Here is a 20,857-nt window from a genome sequence, read left to right as displayed (position 1 = left end):
TCAAGCCTGTAGGGAAACTAAGCACATTGAACACAAAGTCTAAGTGCTAGACAGAACCAAGGTATTGCATGGTCCTCGGACTCAAGCTTATGGGTAAACTAGGCACATTGAACACTAAGGTTAAGAGCTAGACAGAACTAAGGCCTTGCATGGTCCTCGAACTCAAGCCTGTGGGGAAACTAGGAAAATTGAACACAAAGACCAAGTGCTGGACAGAACCAAGACCATGCATGGTCCTCGGATTCAAAACGAAGGGGAAACTAGGCACATTGAACGCAAAGCCTAAGTACTAGACAGAACCAAGGCCTTGCATGTCCTCGGACTCAAGCCTATGGGGAAACTAGGCACATTGAACACAAAATCTAAGTGCTAGACAGAACCAAGGCCTTGCATGGTCCTCGGACTCAAGCTTATGGGGAAACTAGGAACATTGAACACAAAGGTTAAGAGCTAGACAGAACTAAGGCGTTGCATGGTCCTCGAACTCAAACCGATGGGGAAACTAGGCAAATTGAACACAAAGCCTAAGTGCTAGAATGGATCAAGGTCTTGCATGGTCCTCGGACTCAAGCCTATGGGGAAACTAGGCACATTGAACACAAAGTCTAAGTGCTAGACAGAACCAAGTCCTTGCATGGTCCTCGGAATCAAGCCTGTAGGGAAACTATGCACGTTGAACACAAAGTCTAAGTGCTAGACAGTACCAAGGCCTTGCATGGTCCTCGGACTTAAGCCTATGGGGAAATTTGGCACATTGAACACAAAGCCTAAGTCCTAGACAGAATCAAGGCCTTGCATGGTCCTCGGACTCAAGCCTATGGGGAAACTAGGCACATTGAACTTAAAGCTTGAGTGCTTGACAGAACCAAGGCCGTGCATGGTCCTCGGACTCAAGCCTATGGGGAAACTAGGCACATTGAACGCAAAGGCTAAGTGCTAGACAGAACCAAGGCCTTGCATTGTCCTCGGACTCAAGCCTATGGGGAAACTAGGCACATTGAACCCAAAACCTAAGTGCTACACAGAACCAAGGCATTGCATGGTCCTCGGACTCAAGCTTATGGGGAAACTAGGCACATTGAACACAAAGGTTAAGAGCTAGACAGAACTAAGGCCTTGCATGGTCCTCGAACTCAAGCCTATAGGGAAACTAGGCACATTGAACGTAAAGCTTGAGTGCTAGAAAGAATCATGGCCTTGCATGGTCCTCGGACTCAAGCCTATGGGAAACTAGGCACATTGAACGCAAAGGCTAAGTGCTAGACAGAACCAAGGCCTTGCATTGTCCTCGGACTCAAGCCTATGGGGAAACTAGGCACATTGAACCTAAAACCTAAGTGCTAGACAGAACCAAGGCATTGCATGGTCCTCGGACTCAAGCTTATGGGGAAACTAGGCACATTGAACACAAAGGTTAAGAGCTAGACAGAACTAAGGCCTTGCATGGTCCTCGAACTCAAGCCTATAGGGAAACTAGGCAAAATGAACACAAAGCCAATGTGCTAGACAGAAACAAGGTATTGCATGGTCCTCGGACTCAAGCTTATGGGTAAACTAGGCACATTGAACACGAAGGTTAAGAGCTAGACAGAACTAAGGCCTTGCATGGTCCTCGATTTGAAGCCTGTGGGGAAACTAGGCAAATTGAACACAAAGCCTAAGTGCTGGACAGAACCAAGACCATGCATGGTCCTCGGATTCAAAACGATGGGGAAACTAGGCACATTGAACACAAAGCCTAAGTTCTAAACAGAACCAAGGCCTTGCATGGTCCTCGGACTCAAGCCTATGGGGAAACTACGCACATTGAACACAAAGTCTAAGTGCTAGACAGAACCAAGACCTTGCATGGTCCTCGGACTCAAGCCTATGCGGAAATTAGGCACATTGAACACAAAGCCTAATTCCTAGACAGAACCAAGGCCTTGCATGGTCCTCGGACTCAAGCCTATGGGGAAACTAGGCACATTGAACGCAAAGGCTAAGTGCTAGACAGAATGAAGGCCTTGCATGGTCTTCGGACTCAAGCCTATGGGGAAACTAGGCTCATTGAACGCAAAGGCTAAGTGCTAGACAGAACCAAGGCCTTGCATGGTCCTCGGACTCAAGCCTATGGGGTAACTAGCACATTGAACACAAAGGCTTGAACGCTATGGCTAAGTGCTAGACAGAACGAAGGCCTTGCATGGTCCTTGGACTCAAGCCTATGGGAAACTAGGCACATTGAACGCAAAGCCTATGTACTAGACAGAACCAAGGCCTTGCATGGTCCTCGGACTCAAGCCTATGGGGAAACTAGGCACATTGAACACAAAATCTAAGTGCTAGACAGAACCAAGGCCTTGCATGGTCCATGGACTCAAGCTTATGGGGAAACTAGGAACATTGAAAACAAAGGTTAAGAGCTAGACAGAACTAAGGCCTTGCATGGTCCTCGAACTCAAGCCTATGGGGAAACTAGGCAAATTGAACACAAGCCTAAGTGCTAGACAGAACCAAGACCTTGCATGGTCCTCGGACTCAAGCGTATGGGGAAACTAGGCACGTTGAACACAAAGTCTAAGTGCTAGACAGAACCAGGACGTTGCATGGTCCTCGGACTCAAGCCTGTAGGGAAACTAAGCACATTGAACACAAAGTCTAAGTGCTAGACAGAACCAAGGCCTTGCATGATCCTCGGACTCAAGCCTGTAGGGAAACTAAGCACATTGAACACAAAGCCTAAGTTCCAGGCAGAACCAAGGCCTTGCATGGTCCTCGGACTCAAGCCTGTAGGGAAACTAAGCACATTGAACACAAAGTCGAAGTGCTAGACAGAACCAAGGTATTGCATGGTCCTCGGACTCAAGCTTATGGGTAAACTAGGCACATTGAACACGAAGGTTAAGAGCTAGACAGAACTAAGGCCTTGCATGGTCCTCGAACTCAAGCCTGTGGGGAAACTAGGCAAATTGAACACAAAGCCCAAGTGCTGGACAGAACCAAGACCATGCATGGTCCTCGGATTCAAAACGAAGGGGAAACTAGGCACATTGAACGTAAAGCCTAAGTACTATACAGAACCAAGGCCTTGCATGGTCCTCGGACTCAAGCCTATGGGGAAACTAGGCACATTGAACACAAAATCTAAGTGCTAGACAGAACCAAGGCCTTGCATGGTCCTCGGACTCAAGCTTATGGGGAAACTAGGAACATTGAACACAAAGGTTAAGAGCTAGACAGAACTAAGGCGTTGCATGGTCCTCGAACTCAAGCCTATGGGGAAACTAGGCAAATTGAACACAAAGCCTAAGTGCTAGAATGGACCAAGGTCTTGCATGGTCCTCGGACTCAAGCCTATGGGGAAACTAGGCACATTGAACACAAAATCTAAGTGCTAGACAGAACCAAGGCCTTGCATGGTCCTCGGACTCAAGCTTATGGGTAAACTAGGCACATTGAACACGAAGGTTAAGAGCTAGACAGAACTAAGGCCTTGCATGGTCCTCGAACTCAAGCCTGTGGGGAAACTAGGCAAATTGAACACAAAGCCCAAGTGCTGGACAGAACCAAGACCATGCATGGTCCTCGGATTCAAAACGAAGGGGAAACTAGGCACATTGAACGCAAAGCCTAAGTACTATACAGAACCAAGGCCTTGCATGGTCCTTGGACTCAAGCCTATGGGGAAACTAGGCACATTGAACACAAAATCTAAGTGCTGGAAGAACCAAGGCCTTGCATGGTCCTCGGACTCAAGCTTATGGGGAAACTAGGAACATTGAACACAAAGGTTAAGAGCTAGACAGAACTAAGGCGTTGCATGGTCCTCGAACTCAAGCCTATGGGGAAACTTGGCAAATTGAACACAAAGCCTAAGTGCTAGAATGGACCAAGGTCTTGCATGGTCCTCGGACTCAAGCCTATGGGGAAACTAGGCACATTGAACACAAAGTCTAAGTGCTAAACAGAACCAAGTCCTTGCATGGTCCTCGGAATCAAGCCTGTAGGGAAACTATGCACGTTGAACACAAAGTCTAAGTGCTAGACAGTACCAAGGCCTTGCATGGTCCTCGGACTTAAGCCTATGGGGAAATTTGGCACATTTAACACAAAGCCTAAGTCCTAGACAGAATCAAGGCCTTGCATGGTCCTCGGACTCAAGCCTATGGGGAAACTAGGCACATTGAACTTAAAGCTTGAGTGCTTGACAGAACCAAAGCCGTGCATGGTCCTCGGACTCAAGCCTATGGGGAAACTAGGCACATTGAACGCAAAGGCTAAGTGCTAGACAGAACCAAGGCCTTGCATTGTCCTCGGACTCAAGCCTATGGGGAAACTAGGCACATTGAACCCAAAACCTAAGTGCTACACAGAACCAAGGCATTGCATGGTCCTCGGACTCAAGCTTATGGGGAAACTAGGCACATTGAACACAAAGGTTAAGAGCTAGACAGAACTAAGGCCTTGCATGGTCCTCGAACTCAAGCCTATAGGGAAACTAGGCACATTGAACGTAAAGCTTGAGTGCTAGAAAGAATCATGGCCTTGCATGGTCCTCGGACTCAAGCCTATGGGAAACTAGGCACATTGAACGCAAAGGCTAAGTGCTAGACAGAACCAAGGCCTTGCATTGTCCTCGGACTCAAGCCTATGGGGAAACTAGGCACATTGAACCTAAAACCTAAGTGCTAGACAGAACCAAGGCATTGCATGGTCCTCGGACTCAAGCTTATGGGGAAACTAGGCACATTGAACACAAAGGTTAAGAGCTAGACAGAACTAAGGCCTTGCATGGTCCTCGAACTCAAGCCTATAGGGAAACTAGGCAAATTGAACACAAAGCCAATGTGCTAGACAGAAACAAGGCCATGCATGGTCCTCAGACTAAAACCTATGTGGAAACTAGGCACATTGAACACAAAATCCAAGTGCTAGACAGAACCAAGGTATTGCATGGTCCTCGGACTCAAGCTTATGGGTAAACTAGGCACATTGAACACGAAGGTTAAGAGCTAGACAGAACTAAGGCCTTGCATGGACCTCGAACTGAAGCCTGTGGGGAAACTAGGCAAATTGAACACAAAGCCTAAGTGCTGGACAGAACCAAGACCATGCATGGTCCTCGGATTCAAAACGATGGGGAAACTAGGCACATTGAACACAAAGCCTAAGTTCTAAACAGAACCAAGGCCTTGCATGGTCCTCGGACTCAAGCCTATGGGGAAACTACGCACATTGAACAGAAATTCTAAGTGCTAGACAGAACCAAGACCTTGCATGGTCCTCGGACTCAAGCCTATGCGGAAATTAGGCACATTGAACACAAAGCCTAATTTCTAGACAGAACCAAGGCCTTGCATGGTCCTCGGACTCAAGCCTATGGGGAAACTAGGCACATTGAACGCAAAGGCTTGAACGCAAAGGCTAAGTGCTAGACAGAATGAAGACCTTGCATGGTCTTCGGACTCAAGCCTATGGGAAACTAGGCACATTGAACGCAAAGCCTAAGTACTAGACAGAACCAAGGCCTTGCATGGTCCTCGGACTCAAGCTTGTGGGGAAACTAGGCTCGTTGAACGCAAAGGCTAAGTGCTAGACAGAACCAAGGCCTTGCATAGTCCTCGGACTCGAGCCTATGGGGAAACTAGGCACATTGAACGTAAAGCTTGAGTGCTTGACAGAACCAAGGCCTTGCATGGTCCTCGGACTCAAGCCTATGGGGAAACTAGGCACATTGAACTCAAAGGCTTGAACGCAAAGGCTAAGTGCTAGACAGAATGAAGGCCTTGCATGGTCTTCAGACTCAAGCCTGTGCGAAACTAGGAACATTGAACACAAAATCTAAGTGCCACACAGAACCAAGGCCTTGCATGGTCCCCGGACTCAAGCTTATGGGGAAACTAGGAACATTGAACACAAAGGTTAAGAGCTAGACAGAACGAAGGCCTTGCATGGTCCTCGGACTCAAGCCTATGGGGAAACTAGGCACATTGAACGCAAAGGCTTGAACGCAAAGGCTAAGTGCTAGACAGAACCAAGGCCTTGCATGGTCTTCGGACTCAAGCCTATGGGGAAACTAGGTACATTGAGCGCAAAGCCTAAGTGCTAGACAGAATCAAGGTCTTGCATGGTCCTCGGACTCATGCCTGTGGGGAAACTAGGCACATTGAACACAAAATCTAAGTGCTAGACAGAACCAAGGCCTGGCAAGGTCCTCGGACTCAAGCTTATGGGGAAACTAGGAACATTAAACACAAAGGTTAAGAGCTAGACAGAACTAAGGCCTTGCATGGTCCTCGAACTCAAGCCTGTGGGGAAACTAGGCAAATTGAACACAAAGCCTAAGTGCTAGACAGAACCAAGACCTTGCATGGTCCTCGGACTCAAGCCTATGGGGAAACTAGGCACATTGAACACAAAGCCTAAGTCCTAGATAGAACCAAGGCCTTGCATGGTCCTCGGACTCAAGCCTATAGGGAAACTAGGCACATTGAACGTAAAGCTTGAGTGCTAAACAGAATCAAGGCCTTGCATGGTCCTCGGACTCAAGCCTGTAGGGAAACTAAGCACATTGAACACAAAGTCTAAGTGCTAGACAGAACCAAGGCCTTGCATGGTCCTCGGACTTAAGCCTATGGGGAAATTAGGCACACTGAAAACAAAGCCTAAGTCCTAGATAGAACCAAGGCCTTGCATGGTCCTCGGACTTAAGCCTATAGGGAAACTAGGCACATTGAACGTAAAGCTTGAGTGCTAGACAGAATCAAGGCCTTGCATGGTCCTCGACTCAAGCCTATGGGAAAGTAGGTACATTGAACGCAAAGGCTAAGTGCTAGACAGAACCAAGGCCTTGTATGATCCTCGGACTCAAGCCTATGGGGAAACTAGGCACATTGAACGCAAAGGCTTGAACGCAAAGGCTTGAACGCAAAGGCTAAGTGCTACACAGAACCAAGGCCTTGCATGGTCTTCGGACTCAAGCCTATGGGGAAACTAGGTACATTGAACGCAAAGCCTAAGTGCTAGACAGAATCAAGGTCTTGCATGGTTCTCGGACTCAAGCCTATGGGGAAACTAGGCACATTGAACACAAATTCTAAGTGCTAGACAGAACCAAGGCATTGCATGGTCCTCGGACTCAAGCTTATGGGGAAACTAGGCACATTGAACACAAAGGTTAAGAGCTATATAGAACTAAGGCCTTGCATGGTCCTCGAACTCAAGCCTATAGGGAAACTAGGCAAATTGAACACAAAGCCTAAGTGCTAGACAGAACCAAGACCTTGCATGGTCCTCGGACTCAAGCCTATGGGGAAACTAGGCACATTGAACACAAAGCCTAAGTTCTAGACAGAACCAAGGCCTTGTATGGTCCTCGTACTGAAGCCTATGGGGAAACTACGCACATTGAACACAAAGTCTAAGTGCTAGACAGAACCAAGGCCTTGCATGGTCCTCGGACTTAAGCCTATGGGGAAATTAGGCACATTGAACACAAAGCCGAAGTCCTAGACACAACCAAGGCCTTGCATGGTCCTCGGACTCAAGCTTATAGGGAAACTAGGCACATTGAATGTAAAGCTTGAGTGCTAGACAAAATCAAGGCCTTGCATGGTCCTCGGACTCAACCTATGGGAAACTAGGTACATTGAACGCAATGGCTAAGTGCTAGACAGAACGAAGGCCTTTCATGATCCTCGGACTAAAGCCTATGGGGAAACTAGGCACATTGCACGCAAACGCTTCAACGCAAAGGCTAAGTGTTAGACAGATCCAAGGCCTTGCAAGGTCTTCGGACTCAAGCCTATGGGAAAGTTAGGTACATTGAACGCAAAGCCTAAGTGCTAGACAGAACCGAGGCCTTGCGTTGTCCTCGGACTCAAGCCTATGGGGAAACTAGGCACATTGAACACAAATTCTAAGTGCTAGACAGAACCAAGGCATTGCGTGGTCCTCGGACTCAAGCTTATGGGGAAACTAGGCACATTGAACACAAAGGTTAAGAGCTAGACAGAACTAAGGCCTTACAAGGTCCTCAAACTCAAGCTTATAGGGAAACTAGGCAAATTGAACACAAAACCTAAGTGCTAGACAGAACCAAGACCATGCATGGTCCTCGGACTCAAACCTATGGGGAAACTAGGCACATTGAACACAAAGCCTAAGTCCTAGATAGAACCAAGGCCTTGCATGGTCCTCGGACTCAAGCCTATGGGGAAACTAGGCACATTGAACGTAAAGCTTGAGTGCTTGACAGAACCAAGGCCTTGCATGGTCGTCGGACTCAAGCCTATGGGAAACTAGGCACATTGAACGCAAAGGCTAAGTGCTAGACAGAACCAAGGCCTTGCATGGTCCTCGGAGTCACGCCTATGGGAAAACTAGGCACATTGAACGTAAAGCTTGAGTGCTTGACAGAACCAAGGCCTTGCATGGTCCTCGGACTCAAGCCTATGAGGAAACTGTGCACATTGAACGCAAAGGCTAAGTGCTAGACAGAACCAAGGTCTTGCATGATCCTCGAACTCAAGCCTATGGGGAAACTAGGCACATTGAACGCAAAGGCTTGAACGCAAAGGCTAAGTGTTAGACAGAACCGAGGCCTTGTATGGTCCTCGGAGTCACGCCTATGGGGAAACTAGGCACATTGAACGTAAAGCTTGAGTGCTTGACAGAACCAAGGCCTTGCATGGTCCTCGGACTCAAGCCTGTGGGGAAACTAGGTACATTGAACGCAAAGCCTAAGTGCTAGACAGAACCGAGACCTTGCATGGTCGTCGGACTCAAGCCTATGGGGAAACTAGGCACATTGAACGCAAAGGCTAAGTTCTAGACAGAACCAAGGCCTTGCATGGTCCTCGGACTCAAGCCTACGGGGAAACTAGGCACATTGAACGCAAAGGCTTGAACGCAAAGGCTAAGTGCTAGGCGGAATGAAGGCCTTGCATAGTCCTCGGACTCAAGCCTATGGGGAAACTAGGCACATTGAACGCAAAGGCTAAGTGCTAGACAGAACCAAGGCCTTGCATGGTACTCGGACTCAAGCCTATGGGGAAACTAGGCACATTGAACGCAAAGGCTTGAACGCAAAGCTTTGAACGCAAAGGCTAAGTGCTAGACAGAACGAAGGCCTTGCAAGGTCCTTGGACTCAAGCCTATGGGAAACTAGGCACATTGAACGCAAAGCCTAAGTACTAGACAGAACCAAGGCCTTGCATGGTCCCCGGACTCAAGCCTATAGGGAAACTAGGCACATTGAACGTAAAGCTTGAGTGCTAGACAGAATCAAGGCCTTGCATCGTCCTCGGACTCAGGCCTATGGGAAACTAGGTACATTGAACGCAAAGGCTAAGTGCTAGACAGAACCAAGGCCTTGCATGATCCTCGGACTCAAGCCTATGGGGAAACTAGGCACATTGAACGCAAAGGCTTGAACGCATAGGCTAAGTGCTAGACAGAACCAAGGCCTTGCATGGTCCTCGAACTCAAGCCTGTGGGCAAACTAGGCAAATTGAACACAAAACCAAAGTGCTGGACAGAACCAAGACCATGCATGGTCCTCGGATTCAAAACGATGGGGAAACTAGGCACATTGAACACAAAGCCTAAGTTCCAGACAGAACCAAGGCCTTGCATTGTCCTCAGACTCAAGCCTATGGGGAAACTACGCACATTGAACACAAAGTCTAAGTGTTAGACAGAACCAAGACCTTGCATGGTCCTCGGACTCCAGCCTATGCGGAAATTAGGCACATTCAACACAAAGCCTAATTCCTAGACAGAACCAAGGCCTTGCATGGTCCTCGGACTCAAGCCTATGGGGAAACTAGGCACATTGAACGCAAAGGCTTGAACGCAAAGGCTAAGTGCTAGACAGAATGAAGGCCTTGCATGGTCCTCAGACTCAAGCCTATGGGGAAACTAGGCACATTGAACGCAACGGCTAAGTGCTAGACAGAACCAAGGCCTCGCATGGTCGTCGGACTCAAGCCTATGGGGAAACTAGACACATTGAACGCAAAGGCTTGAACGCAAAGGCTAAGTGCTAGACAGAATGAAGGCCTTGCATGGTTTTCGGACTCAAGCCTATGGGCAACTAGGCACATTGATCGCAAAGCCTAAGTACTAGACAGAACCAAGGTCTTGCATAGTCCTCGGACTTGAGCCTATGGGGAAACTAGGCACATTGAACGTAAAGCTTGAGTGCTTGACAGAACCAAGGCCTTGCATGGTCCTCGGACTCAAGCCTATGGGGAAACTAGGCACATTGAACGCAAAGGCTTGAACGCAAAGGCTAAGTGCTAGACAGAACGAAGGCCCTGCAAGGTCCTTGGACTCAAGCCTATGGGAAACTAGGCACATTGAACGCAAAGCCTAAGTACTAGACAGAACCAAGGCCTTGCATGGTCATCGGACTCAAGCCTATAGGGAAACTAGGCACATTTAACGTAAAGCTTGAGTGCTAGACAGAATCAAGGCCTTGCATGGTCCTCGGACTCAGGCCTATGGGAAACTAGGTACATTGAACGCAAAGGCTAAGTGCTAGACAGAACCAAGGCCTTGCGTGATCCTCGGACTCAAGCCTATTGGGAAACTAGGCACATTGAACGCAATGGCTTGAACGCAAAGGCTAAGTGCTAGACAGAACCAAGGCCTTGCATGGTCCTCGGAGTCAAGCCTATGGGAAACTAGGAACATAGATCGCAAAGCCTAAGTACTAAACAGAACCAAGGCCTTGCATAGTCCTCGGACTTGAGCCTATGGGGAAACTAGGCACATTGAACGTAAAGCTTGAGTGCTTGACAGAACCATGGCCTTGCATGGTCCTCGGACTCAAGCCTATGGGGAAACTAGGCACATTCAACACAAAGGCTTGAACGCAAAGGCTAAGTGCTAGACAGAAAGAAGGCGTTGCATGGTCCTCAAACTCAAGCCTATGGGAAACTAGGCACATTGAACGCAAAGCCTAAGTACTAGACAGAACCAAGGCCTTGAATGGTCCTCAGACTCAAGCCTGTGGGGAAACTAGGCTCATTTAACGCAAAGGCTAAGTGCTAGACAGAACCAAGGCCTTGCATGGTCCTCGGACTCAAGCCTATGTGGAAACTAGGCACATTGAACGCAAAGGCTTGAACGCAAAGGCTAAGTGCTAGACAGAACGAAGGCCTTGCAAGGTCCTTGGACTCAAGCCTATGGGAAACTAGGCACATTGAACGCACAGCCTAAGTACTAGACAGAACCAAGGCCTTGCATGGTCCTCGGACTCAAGCCTATGGGGATACTAGGCACATTTAACGTAAAGCTTGAGTGCTAGACAGAATCAAGGCCTTGCATGGTCCTCTGACTCAGGCCTATGGGAAACTAGGTACATTGAACGCAAAGGCTAAGTGCTAGACAGAACCAAGGCCTTGCGTGATCCTCGGACTCAAGCCTATGGGGAAACTAGGCACATTGAACGCAATGGCTTGAACGCAAAGGCTAAGTGCTAGACAGAACCAAGGACTTGCATGGTCCTCGAACTCAAGCCTGTGGGGAAACTGGGCAAATTGAACACAAAGCCTAAGTGCTGGACAGAACCAAGACCATGCATGGTCCTCGGATTCAAAACGATGGGGAAACTAGGCACATTGAACACAAAGCCTAAGTTCTAAACAGAACCAAGGCCTTGCATGGTCCTCGGACTCAAGCCTATGGGGAAACTACGCACATTGAACACAAAGTCTAATTGCTAGACAGAACCAAGACCTTGCATGGTCCTCGGACTCAAGCCTATGCGGAAATTAGGCACATTCAACACAAAGCCTAATTCCTAGACAGAACCAAGGCCTTGCATGGTCCTCGGACTCATGCCTATAGGGAAACTAGGCACATTGAACGCAAAGGCTTGAACGCAAAGGCTAAGTGCTAGACAGAATGAAGGCCTTGCATGGTCCTCGGACTCAAGCCTATGGGAAACTAGGAACATAGATCGCAAAGCCTAAGTACTAGACAGAACCAAGGCCTTGCATAGTCCTCGGACTCGTGCCTATGGGGAAACTAGGCACATTGAACGTAAAGCTTGAGTGCTTGACAGAACCATGGCCTTGCATGGTCCTCGGACTCAAGCCTATGGGGAAACTAGGCACATTCAACACAAAGGCTTGAACGCAAAGGCTAAGTGCTAGACAGAACGAAGGCCTTGCATGGTCCTCAAACTCAAGCCTATGGGAAACTAGGCACATTGAACGCAAAGCCTAAGTACTAGACAGAACCAAGGCCTTGAATGGTCCTCAGACTCAAGCCTGTGGGGAAACTAGGCTCATTGAACGCAAAGGCTAAGTGCTAGACAGAACCAAGGCCTTGCATGGTCCTCGGACTCAAGCCTATGGGGTAACTAGGCACATTGAACGCAAAGGCTTGAACGCTATGGCTAAGTGCTAGACAGAACGAAGGCCTTGCATGGTCCTTGGACTCAAGCCTATGGGAAACTACACACATTGAACTCAAAGCCTAAGTACTAGACAGAACAAAGGCCTTGCATGGTCATCGGACTCAAGCCTATGGGGAAACTAGGCACATTGAACACAAAATCTAAGTGCTAGACAGAACTAAGGCATTGCATGGTCCTTGGACTTAAGCTTATAGGGAAACTAGGAACATTGAAAACAAAGTTTAAGAGCTAGACAGAACTAAGGCCTTGCATGGTCCTCGAACTCAAGCCTATTGGGAAACTAGGAAAATTGAACACAAATCCTAAGTGCTAGACAGAACCAAGACCTTGCATGGTCCTCGGACTCAAGCCTATGGGGAAACTAGGCACATTAAACACAAAGTCTAAGTGCTAGACAGAAGCAGGAGCTCACATGTTCCTCGGACTCAAGCCTGTAGGGAAACTAAACACATTGAACACAAAGTCTAAGTGCTAGACAGAACCAAGGCCTTGCATGGTCCTCGGACTCAAGCCTGTAGGGAAACTAAGCACATTGAACACAAAGCCTAAGTTCCAGACAGAACCAAGGCCTTGCATGGTCCTCGGACTCAAGCCTGTAGGGAAACTAAGCACATTGAACACAAAGTCTAAGTGCTAGACAGAGCCAAGACCTTGCATGGTCCTCGGACTTAAGCCTATGGGGAAATTAGGCACATTGAACACAAAGCCTAAGTCCTAGACAGAATCAAGGCCTTGCATGGTCCTTGGACTCAAGCCTATAGGGAAACTAGACACATTGAACGTAAAGCTTGAGTGCTAGACAGAATCAAGGCCTTGCATGGTCCTCGGACTCAGGCCTATGGGAAACTAGGTACATTGAACGCAAAGGCTAAGTGCTAGACAGAACCAAGGCCTTGCATGATCCATGGACTCAAGCCTATGGGGAAACTAGGCACATTGAACGCAAAGGCTTGAACGCAAAGGCTAAGTGCTAGACAGAACGAAGGCCTTGCATGGTCTTCGGACTCAAGCCTATGGGGAAACTAGGTACATTGAACGCAAAGCCTAAGTGCTAGACAGAATCAAGGTCTTGCATGGTCCTCGGACTAAAGCGTATGGGGAAACTAGGCACATTGAAAACAAAATCTAAGTGCTAGACAGAACCAAAGCCTTGCATGGTCCTCGGACTCAAGCTTATGGGGAAACTAGGAACATTGAACACAAAATCTAAGTGCTAGACAGAACTAAGGCCTTGCATGGTCCTCGGACTCAAGCTTATGGGGAAACTAGGAACATTGAACACAGAGGTTAAGAGCTAGACAGAACTAAGGCCTTGCATGGTCCTCGAACTCAAGCCTGTGGGTAAATTAGGCAAATTGAACACAAAGCCTAAGTGCTAGACAGAACCAAGACCTTGCATGGTCCTCGGACTCAAGCCTGTGGGGAAACTAGGCAGATTGAACACAAAGCCTAAGTTCCAGACAGAACCAAGGCCTTGCATGGTCCTCGGACTCAAGCCTGTAGGGAAACTAGGCGCATTGAACGTAAAGCTTGAGTGCTAGACAGAATCAAGGCCTTGTATGGTCCTCGAACTCAAGCCTATGGGAAACTAGGTACATTGAACGCACAGGCTAAGTGCTAGACAGAACCAAGGCCTTGCATGATCCTCGGACTCAAGCCTATGGGGAAACTAGGCACATTGAACGCAAAGGCTTGAACGCAAAGGCTAAGTGCTAGACAGAACCAAGGCCTTGCATGGTCTTCGGACTCAAGCCTATGGGGAAACTAGGTACATTGAACGCAAAGCCTAAGTGCTAGACAGAATCAAGGTCTTGCATGGTTCTCGGACTCAAGCCTATTTGGAAACTAGGCACATTGTACACAAATTCTAAGTGCTAGACAGAACCAAGGCCTTGCATGGTCCCCAGACTCAAGCCTATGGGGAAACTAGGCACATTGAACGCAACGGCTAAGTGCTAGACAGAACCAAGGCCTCGCATGGTCGTCGGACTCAAGCCTATGGGGAAACTAGACACATTGAACGCAAAGGCTTGAACGCAAAGGCTAAGTGCTAGACAGAATGAAGGCCTTGCATGGTCTTCGGACTCAAGCCTATGGGCAACTAGGCACATTGATCGCAAAGCCTAAGTACTAGACAGAACCAAGGTCTTGCATAGTCCTCGGACTTGAGCCTATGGGGAAACTAGGCACATTGAACGTAAAGCTTGAGTGCTTGACAGAACCTAGGCCTTGCATGGTCCTCGGACTCAAGCCTATGGGGAAACTAGGCGCATTGAACGCAAAGGCTTGAACGCAAAGGCTAAGTGCTAGACAGAACGAAGGCCTTCCAAGGTCCTTGGACTCAAGTCTATAGGAAACTAGGCACATTGAACGCAAAGCCTAAGTACTAGACAGAACCAAGGCCTTGCATGGTCCTCGGACTCAAGCCTATGGGGAAACTAGGCACATTGAACACAAAATCTAAGTGCTAGACAAAAACCAAGGCCTTGCATGGTCCTCGGACTCAATCTTATGGGGAAACTAGGAACATTGAACACAAAATCTAAGTGCTAGACAGAACCAAGGCCTTCCATGGTCCTCGGACTCAAGCTTATGGGGAAACTAGGAACATTGAACACAAAGGTTAAGAGCTAGACAGAACTAAGGCCTTGCATGGTCCTCGAACTCCAGCCTGTGGGGAAACTAGGCAAATTGAACACAAAGCCTAAGTGCTAGACAGAACCAAGACCTTGCACGGTCCTCGGACTCAAGCCTATGGGGAAACAAGGCACATTGAACGTAAAGCTTGAGTGCTTGACAGAACCAAGGCCTTGCATGGTCGTCGGACTCAAGCCTATGGGAAACTAGGCACATTGAACGCAAAGGCTAAGTACGAGACAGAACCAAGTCCTTGCATTGTCCTCGGACTCAAGCCTATGGGGAAACTAGGCACATTGAACGCAAAGCCTTAGTACTAGATAGAACCAAGGCCTTGCATGGTCCTCGGACTCAAGCCTATGGGGAAACTAGGCAAATTGAACACAAAATCTAAGTGCTAGACAAAAACCAAGGCCTTGCATGGTCCTCGGACTCAAGCCTATGGGGAAACTAGGCACATTGAACACAAAATCTAAGTGCTAGACAAAAACCAAGGCCTTTCATGGTCCTCGGACTCAAGCCTATGGGGAAACTAGGCACATTGAACACAAAATCTAAGTGCTAGACAAAAACCAAGGCCTTGCATGGTCCTCGGACTCAAGCCTATGGGGAAACTAGGCACATTGAACACAAAATCTAAGTGCTGGACAAAAACCAAGGCCTAGCATGGTCCTCAGACTCAAGCCTATGGGAAACTAGGCACATTGAACGCAAAGGCTAAGTACTAGACAGAACCAAGGCCTTGCATGGTCCTCGGACTCAAGCCTATGGGGAAACTAGGCACATTGAACGCAAAGGCTAAGTGCTAGACAGAACGAAGGCCTTGCAAGGTCCTTGGACTCAAGTCTATGGGAAACTAGGCACATTGAACGCAAAGCCTAAGTACTAGACAGAACCAAGGCCTTGCATGGTCCTCGGACTCAAGCCTATGGGGAAACTAGGCACATTGAACAGAAAATCTAAGTGCTAGACAAAAACCAAGGCCTTGCATGGTCCTCGGACTCAATCTTATGGGGAAACTAGGAACATTGAACACAAAATCTAAGTGCTAGACAGAACCAAGGCCTTCCATGGTCCTCGGACTCAAGCTTATGGGGAAACTAGGAACATTGAACACAAAGGTTAAGAGCTAGACAGAACGAAGGCCTTGCATGGTCCTCGAACTCCAGCCTGTGGGGAAACTAGGCAAATTGAACACAAAGCCTAAGTGCTAGACAGAACCAAGACCTTGCATGGTCCTCGGACTCAAGCCTATGGGGAAACAAGGCACATTGAACGTAAAGCTTGAGTGCTTGACAGAACCAAGGCCTTGCATGGTCGTCGGACTCAAGCCTATGGGAAACTAGGCACATTGAACGCAAAGCCTTAGTACTAGACAGAACCGAGGCCTTGCATGGTCCTCGGACTCAAGCCTATGGAGAAATTAGGTACATTGAACACAAAGCCTAAGTCCTAGATAGAACCAAGGCCTTGCATGGTCCTCGGACTCAAGCCTATGGGGAAACAAGGCACATTGAACGTAAAGCTTGAGTGTTTGACAGAACCAAGGCCTTGCATGGTCGTCGGACTCAAGCCTATGGGAAACTAGGCACATTGAACGCAAAGGCTAAGTACGAGACAGAACCAAGTCCTTGCATGGTCCTCGGACTCAAGCCTATGGGGAAACTAGGCACATTGAACGTAAAGCCTAAGTACTAGACAGAACCAAGGCCTTGCATGGTCCTCGGACTCAAGCCTATGGGGAAACTAGGCAAATTGAACACAAAATCTAAGTGCTAGACAAAAACCAAGGCCTTGCATGGTCCTCGGACTCAAGCCTATGGGGAAACTAGGCACATTGAACACAAAATCTAAGTGCTAGACAAAAACCAAGGCCTTGCATGGTCCTCGGACTCAAGCCTATGGGGAAACCAGGCACATTGAACACAAAATCTAAGTGCTAGACAAAAACCAAGGCCTTGCATGGTCCTCGGACTCAAGCCTATGGGGAAACTAGGCACATTGAACACAAAATCGAAGTGCTAGACAGAACCAAGGCCTTGCATGGTCCTCGGACTCAAGCCTATGGGGAAACTAGGCACATTGAACACAAAATCTAAGTGCTAGACAAAAACCAAGGCCTAGCATGGTCCTCAGACTTAAGCTTATGGGGAAACTAGGAACATTGAAAACAAAGTTTAAGAGCTAGACAGAACTAAGGCCTTGCATGGTCCTCGAACTCAAGCCTATTGGGAAACTAGGAAAATTGAACACAAATCCTAAGTGCTAGACAGAACCAAGACCTTGCGTGGTCCTCGGACTCAAGCCTATGGGGAAACTAGGCACATTAAACACAAAGTCTAAGTGCTAGACAGAACCAGGAGCTCACATGTTCCTCGGACTCAAGCCTGTAGGGAAACTAAACACATTGAACACAAAGTCTAAGTGCTAGACAGAACCAAGGCCTTGCATGGTCCTCGGACTCAAGCCTGTAGGGAAACTAAGCACATTGAACACAAAGCCTAAGTTCCAGACAGAACCAAGGCCTTGCATGGTCCTCGGACTCAAGCCTGTAGGGAAACTAAGCACATTGAACACAAAGTCTAAGTGCTAGACAGAACCAAGACCTTGCATGGTCCTCGGACTAAAGCCTATGGGGAAATTAGGCACATTGAACACAAAGCCTAAGTCCTAGACAGAATCAAGGCCTTGCATGGTCCTTGGACTCAAGCCTATAGGGAAACTAGGCACATTGAACGTAAAGCTTGAGTGCTAGACAGAATCAAGGCCTTGCATGGTCCTCGGACTCAGGCCTATGGGAAACTAGGTACATTGAACGCAAAGGCTAAGTGCTAGACAGAACCAAGGCCTTGCATGATCCATGGACTCAAGCCTATGGGGAAACTAGGCACATTGAACGCAAAGGCTTGAACGCAAAGGCTAAGTGCTAGACAGAACGAAGGCCTTGCATGGTCTTCGGACTCAAGCCTATGGGGAAACTAGGTACATTGAACGCAAAGCCTAAGTGCTAGACAGAATCAAGGTCTTTCATGGTCCTCGGACTAAAGCCTTTGGGGAAACTAGGCACATTGAACACAAAATCTATGTGCTAGACAGAACCAAGGCCTTGCATGGTCCTCGGACTCAAGCTTATGGGGAAACTAGGAACATTGAACACAAAATCTAAGTGCTAGACAGAACTAAGGCCTTGCATGGTCCTCGGACTCAAGCTTATGGGGAAACTAGGAACATTGAACACAGAGGTTAAGAGCTAGACAGAACTAAGGCCTTGCATGGTCCTCGAACTCAAGCCTGTGGGTAAATTAGGCAAATTGAACACAAAGCCTAAGTGCTAGACAGAACCAAGACCTTGCATGGTCCTCGGACCCAAGCCTGTGGGGAAACTAGGCAGATTGAACACAAAGCCTAAGTTCCAGACAGAACCATGGCCTTGCATGGTCCTCGGACTCAAGCCTGTAGGGAAACTAGGCGCATTGAACGTAAAGCTTGAGTGCTAGACAGAATCAAGGCCTTGCATGGTCCTCGGACTCAAGCCTATGGGGAAACTAGGCACATTGAACGCAAAGGCTTGAACGCAAAGGCTAAGTGCTAGACAGAACCAAGGCCTTGCATGGTCTTCGGACTCAAGCCTATGGGGAAACTAGGTACATTGAACGCAAAGCCTAAGTGCTAGACAGAATCAAGGTCTTGCATGGTTCTCGGACTCAAGCCTATTTGGAAACTAGGCACATTGTACACAAATTCTAAGTGCTAGACAGAACCAAGGCATTGCATGGTCATCGGACTCAAGCTTATGGGGAAACTAGGCACATTGAACACAAAGGTTAAGAGCTAGATAGAACTAAGGCCTTGCATGGTCCTCGAACTCAAGCCTATAGGGAAACTAGGCAAATTGAACACAAAGACTAAGTGCTAGACAGAACCAAGACCTTGCATGGTCCTCGGACTCAAGCCTATGGGGAAACTAGGCACATTGAACACAAAGCCTAAGTTCTAGACAGAACCAAGGCCTTGTATGGTCCTCGTACTGAAGCCTATGGGGAAACTACGCACATTGAACACAAAGTCTAAGTGCTACACAAAACCAAGGCCTTGCATGGTCCTCGGACTTAAGCCTATGGGGAAATTAGGCACATTGAACACAAAGCCTAAGTCCTAGACACAACCAAGGCCTTGCATGGTCCTCGGACTCAAGCCTATAGGGAAACTAGGCAAATTGAACACAAAGACTAAGTGCTAGACAGAACCAAGACCTTGCATGGTCCTCGGACTCAAGCCTATGGGGAAACTATGCACATTGAACACAAAGCCTAAGTTCTAGACAGAACCAAGGCCTTGTATGGTCCTCGTACTGAAGCCTATGGGGAAACTACGCACATTGAACACAAAGTCTAAGTGCTAGACAAAACCAAGGCCTTGCATGGTCCTCGGACTTAAGCCTATGGGGAAATTAGGCACATTGAACACAAAGCCTAAGTCCTAGACACAACCAAGGCCTTGCATGGTCCTCGGACTCAAGCTTATAGGGAAACTAGGCACATTGAATGTAAAGCTTGAGTGCTAGACAGAATCAAGGCCTTGCATGGTCCTCGGACTCAAGCCTATGGGAAACTAGGTACATTGAATGCAAAGGCTAAGTGCTAGACAGAACTAAGGCCTTGCATTATCCTCGGACTAAAGCCTATGGGGAAACTAGGCACATTGAACGCAAAGGCTTGAACGCAAAGGCTAAGTGTTAGACAGAACCAAGGCCTTGCAAGGTCTTCGGACTCAAGCCTATGGGGAAACTAGGTACATTGAACGGAAAGCCTAAGTGCTAGACAGAACCGAGGCCTTGCGTTGTCCTTGGACTCAAGCCTATGGGGAAACTAGGCACATTGAACACAAATTCTAAGTGCTAGACAGAACCAAGGCATTGCGTGGTCCTCGGATTCAAGCTTATGGGGAAACTAGGCACATTGAACACAAAGGTTAAGAGCTAGACAGAACTAAGGCCTTACATGGTCCTCGAACTCAAGCCTATGTGGAAACTAGGCAAATTGAACACAAAGCCTAAGAGCTAGACAGAACCAAGACCATGCATGGTCCTCGGACTCAAACCTATGGGGAAACTAGGCACGTTGAACACAAAGCCTAAGTTCTAGACAGAACCAAGGCCTTGCGTGGTCCTCGGACTCAAGCATATGGGAAACTACGCACATTGAACACAAAGTCTAAGTGCTAGACAGAACCAAGACCGTGCATGGTACTCGGACTCAAGCCTATGGAGAAATTAGGCACATTGAACACAAAGCCTAAGTCCTAGATATAACCAAGGCCTTGCATGGTCCTCGGACTCAAGCTTGTGGGGAAACAAGGCACATTGAACGCAAAGGCTAAGTGCTAGACAGAACCAAGGCCTTGCATGGTCCTCGGAGTCACGCCTATGGGGAAACTAGGCACATTGAACGTAAAGCTTGAGTGCTTGACAGAACCAAGGCCTTGCATGGTCCTCGGACTCAAGCCTATGGGGAAACTGTGCACATTGAACGCAAAGGCTAAGTGCTAGACAGAACCAAGGCCTTGCATGATCCTCGGACTCAAGCCTATGGGGAAACTAGGCACATTGAACGCAAAGGCTTGAACGCAAAAGCTAAGTGTTAGACAGAACCAAGGCCTTGCATGGTCTTTGGACTCAAGCCTATGGGGAAACTAGGTACATTGAACGCAAAGCCTAAGTGCTATACAGAACCGAGGCCTTGCATGGTCGTCGGACTTAAGCCTATGGGGATACTAGGCACATTGAACGCAAAGGCTAAGTTCTAGACA

The sequence above is a fragment of the Quercus robur genome, chromosome 7 (genome assembly GCF_932294415.1).
Source record: "Quercus robur chromosome 7, dhQueRobu3.1, whole genome shotgun sequence".
Taxonomy (NCBI): Eukaryota; Viridiplantae; Streptophyta; class Magnoliopsida; order Fagales; family Fagaceae; genus Quercus; species Quercus robur.
The sequence above is the reverse complement of the archived record's forward strand: the minus strand, read 5'-3'. Positions refer to the sequence as shown.